The sequence below is a fragment of the Vombatus ursinus genome, unplaced genomic scaffold (genome assembly GCF_900497805.2).
Source record: "Vombatus ursinus unplaced genomic scaffold, bare-nosed wombat genome assembly UNPS02014813.1, whole genome shotgun sequence".
Classification (NCBI taxonomy): Eukaryota; Metazoa; Chordata; class Mammalia; order Diprotodontia; family Vombatidae; genus Vombatus; species Vombatus ursinus.
Window position 1 is genome coordinate 471,667 of NW_020954591.1, and position 5,003 is coordinate 476,669.

The following is a 5,003-nucleotide window of genomic DNA, read 5'->3' on the forward strand; positions in this document are numbered from 1 at the left end:
TAGTAGCAATAGTAGCAGTAGTAGGAATAGCAGTAGTAATAGTAGGAGTAGCAACAACAGTAGTAGTAGTAGCAGCAGTAGCAGTAGCAGCAGCAGTAGTAGTAGCAATATTTAATATAATATAATTACCTCATCAATTAAACCTACTGATGATTAAGATTATATTCAATATATCCAATTATGTACAATATCTTCTACTGGACAACAGGTATACAAAGCTAAAACATGACACAGTCCTTGTCCTCGAGCCTACGTTCAAGCAGAGAGGAAAAGACACATTGACGATTAAAGATAATACAAGGTTGAATGTTAAAAGGGCAATAACAAAACTGGAAGAAATGGGCCAGAGAGAAAGCACTTTCTATGCAAAGATTAGAGGAGTCATGAAGGAATTAGCATTTGACATAGGCCTTGTAAAAATAGAGGCTTTTAATAGACAGATAGATGAAATGGAGCAATGCAGGCAAATTCATAGAGCCAGTAGGCCAGCAAATGATCAGGAAACAGCAAGGAGTCCAATTGAGCTAGAAGATAGAGTGCATGAAGACAGTAGTATGAAATAAAACTGCAAATGCAGATAGGAACTATACTGTTTATGGCATTATTTGCCACATTAAGGAATTTACGTTTTATCTTATAGCGATGGGGAATCATTGAAAGTGTTTGATCAAGGGAGTGACATGAAAGGAAAAGTGCATTAGGAAGATTATTTTGACAGCTATGTGAAAGATAAATTATAGAAATAAAAAAGAATGGATAGCAGAGATACCAGTTAGCAGGCTATTAGAATAATTCAGATGAGTGGTAATGAGGGCCTGCACTAGGCTGGTGGCAGTCATTATGAGTGGAAAGGTGAGAGATTGTGAAATGAGAATTGATAGGATTTGTCAATTTATTAGATGAGGGCAGAAAAGAGAGAGAAATTGAAAATGGCTTCAAGGTTTTGAGTATAAGTGACTGAAATTGGTAATACTGTCACTAGAAGTAGGGAAGCTGGGAGGAGAGGCTTTTGGTAAAAATTGCAAGTTCATTTGGGGACTTATTGAATGTGAAGCAAAAACTACTAGGTGGTTAGAATTGCAAATCTAAAGTTATGGGAAGAGATTGAAACTGGATATATTGATTTGGGAGTTATATAAATGGAGGTGATATTAAATCATGGGAGTAAGTGAGGTTACCAAGGCAGATTATAGAGATAAAAGAGAAGATAGACCCAGACAGAAGTTATAGGATACCTACAACTAAGGGTCAAAAAGAGAAAGATGAATCAGTGAAAGATTTTAGGAAAGAGGGGATGGTGAATATTGTTGGGTGTTTCAGAAAGGTTAAGGCCAGAAGCAAGTGTTGAGTGCTGAAAGAGAAATGATGTGATGCTTGGGGGAGAAATGATTGCTCCATTTTAGAATTTGTTATAAAGAAAGAGAAGACATCATGTCAAATCTTAACTGCATCCTAGACTTTAAGGGAACAGATTTCAAAGGGTTCAGGGAAAAGATAAGTAGGATTCCATAGCCTAAAATTTGACAGGGAAATTCAGCCCAGCAGGGAATAGAAGATCTCAACAATGGAATTCTGGAGACTCAAAAGAGAAAAAAAAAAAAGCTTTAAAGGGGCAGCTAGGTGGCACAGTGGATAGAGCACCAGCCTTGGAGTCAGGAGGACCTGAGTTCAAATTTGGCCGCAGACACATAACACTTACTAGCTCTGTGACCCTGGGCAAGTCACTTATCCCCAGGTGCCTCACAGAAAAAAAAGAAAAAGAAAAAAAGGTTTAATAAGAAAGAAGCAAGGGAGTAGTCTAAAGATATTTATATGGAAACACAGTGAAGTCATCATTCAGTTTAGGTTTAAAAAAAAAGTACAGAAGGTGAAAGTGGGGACAAATGATACAAAAAATATACAAAAGCACAGTGCTATAAAAATAATATTAGGAGCACTAAAGCTCAAAATTAGCTAACAGTAGCAAAGAATGCTAAGGGAAGATTGTAGCTATGTGGGGGAAAGAGGAAAATCAAAGGAGGGACAGAACCTCTCCTCAGAATAGAAAAGTCAATAATAATGATGAAGAGAAAGCAGAACCTGTTGTTTAGTTGTGTACGACTCTTTATAGCCCTATGTACTATAGCATTCCAATACTGTCCATGGGTTTTTTTTTCCAATGATACTGGAGTGGTTTGCCATTTCCTTCTCCAGTGGATTAAGGCAAATATAAGTCACTTGCCCAAGGCCACAGCTAGTAAGTATCTGAGGCTGGATTTGAACTCACATCTTCTTGACTCCAAGCCCAGTGCTCTATACAATGAGCCACCTAGCTGCCTCAAAAGCAGAACTATTTAACCTTTATTTTGTTGTTCTCTGCCAAGAAGAATAATTTTTGGATTAGAAAGGATAAAGCAGAAATGGTTAATAGGGATTTAAACTCTCAAATAATTAGGGAGATAGTTCAAAGAGCCCCTCACTGTTTTTGATAAATTTCAAGTCAACAGGTCTGGATGAACTACATCAGAGCTGCTAAAAAAGAACTGGCAGAACTGATTGCTAAGCCACTACTTAAGTTATTGAAAGATTATGGAGAATAAGAGAGGTATTGCACTTCTGTGAAAGGGCGAATGAACTGATTTTCCAAAATGAAAGAGAGTAGAAGATACAAACCATGGATCAATGAGTTTGACTTGAATTTTGAGGAAAACTCAAAGATGCATTATTAAAGGAATAGTCAGTGAACACATAGAAAAGGAAGTCGTGCTCTCAAAGGCAGGGGGATGGAGTTATCATAGCTTAAGCAAGAAAAGGTTATAATAAATTATCCTTATTTCCTTTTCTAACAGAGCTACTAGAGTGGTAGATCAAACTGTATATATAATACACCTAGATTTTAGCAAGGCATTTTACAGGGACTCTTGTGTGATTGGAGAGATGTGGGTTAGATGAAAGATCTATTAGGTGGATTCAGAACTGGTTGAATGTCCAGACTCAAAGAGTTATCATTAATGGCTCGATACCAACTTAGCAGCAGATCTCTAGAGAACCCCAAGGATGTGTGTTTGGCCCTTAACTGTTTTATATTTTTTTAAAACAATGATTTGGATAATAATATAGATGGTATGCGTATCAAATTTGCAGATGCCACAAAGGCATAAGGAATAACCAACATGAAAAAATATCTTGACAGGTTACAGAGTTGGGCCAAAACTAATTACATTAGAGAGAAATATAAAGTCTTCTACTCAAGATTTTTAAAAAGGCAACCTCACAAGATGGAGAAGACCTGAAAAATATCTGTGGATTTTACTGGGCTTTAAGTTTCATATGAGATGATAATGATAATAATAAAAATGAAGAAGGAGGAGGAAGAGGAGGAGAAGAGAAGGAGGAAGGCACAATATTTTAGAATACTATTAATAAGTTAGAAGTTAGAAGACATACAAAGGAGGATGACTAAGATACTGAAGAAACTCAAGATTGCTTAATATGAACATTGGTTAGAGGTACTGGGGTTGTTCTTAGAGAAGAGATGACTTTGGAAAAACATGACATAATAGCTCTTTTAAGGTATTTGAAATTCTGTCAAGTAGAAGATTTCTGCTTGGCACCAGAGGGTAGAACTAGGAGCAAAGAGGACGTTCGAGAAGTCAGACTTAAGCTTCATAATAACAAAACTTCCTGATGTTAAGAGCTATCCAAAAATTAAATGGGTTGTTTCAGAAATCAATGATTTTCCCTTCTCAAGAAGCGTTCAAGAAAAGACCACTTATTGGTTATACCATAGGGAGGATCCTCATTAAGGTTGGACAAGATGGTTTCTGAGATTCTTTCCAACTGTGAGTTGGAAAGTGGTTCCCACTTTTTGTGGAATAGTTAGATTTCTACGGATAAATAATTTTCCATTATCCCATTTAATTCTCACAATAGGCCTGTGAGGTAGCTGCTATTATTATCTCTATTTCATAGATGAAGAAACTGAGAGGTTGCCCAGGGTTAAACAGCTAGTGTCTGAGGCAAGATGTAACTCATCACTTCTCCTAACAAAATCTTTCAGACCTCATAACTTACTATACTGGCAGTAGTTAATAGTGTAATTCTTGAGAAAAAAGAATACATTTTAACCTGTTTGCTCCAGGGCACTAAATATCTCCTTGCTATCTTGAAAGATGTTATATAATTCCCCAACTACCTCATTCTTCATTCAGTTCTTTCTCACTCATCATATTTTATCTGCAATTTGCTACATATTACCATTAGTTATAAGTATAGCTGAGCTCCACTCCTTTCATATACTGGGGCTCTCCCAAACCTCACCTTGAGGCAGCGAAGGAGTATGGTCACTTTTGGAGTCCCTTTCCTACAGGGCAAAATTGGATTCCTCTTGAATTCATAAAATCACAAAATCTCATGGAATCTTCAATTTGGAAAGCACTCCAGAGGTCATCTGGTTCAGTCCTTATATAGGGAAGCAGCATGGCTCTGTGGAAAGAACACTCTGCTGTTATACAGATACACATTGTATCTATAGGACATTGGGGGAGTGACTCTGGACTCAGTTTCCCTATCTTTGTAAAGAAAATATTGGACTAGGTGACTCTAAGGTCTCTTCCAGGTCTATTTCTGTGATGCTATTATCCTACATCTTCTGTGTATACAGCTTCTCTTCTAACATTTGATTTGCTTCCTTTCTCTGCTTTCCTTCCCTACCCCCATGTGCCTAGCATAGTGCTAAATATATACTTACTAATTGATTTGCTTCACCCAGGTGTCACATATTTTTGGAACTTCCACCCCTCTTGTTTGAAGAATAAGACTCCTGAAGACATTCTTACTTAGATTTTCCTCTTTAGTTTTATAAAATGTATCTGGAAATATTGCAAGGCTTGACTAGTTGACTAGTGAGTGATATTTTATATTTACATATTTTTAAGATGAAATAACCTATAATGTCAAGTAGTCTTTTTAAAAGCGCTAATATATAATGGCTAGTACAGATAATGAGTCTAGCTTCCAAACTT

At 36.7% G+C, this 5,003-nt stretch overlaps 1 protein-coding gene across 1 annotated transcript in view; it reads left to right on the forward strand.

Moving 5' to 3' along the window:
- NEB (nebulin) overlaps positions 1-5,003 on the forward strand; it is a 216,264-nt gene that overhangs the window by 103,044 nt on the left and 108,217 nt on the right.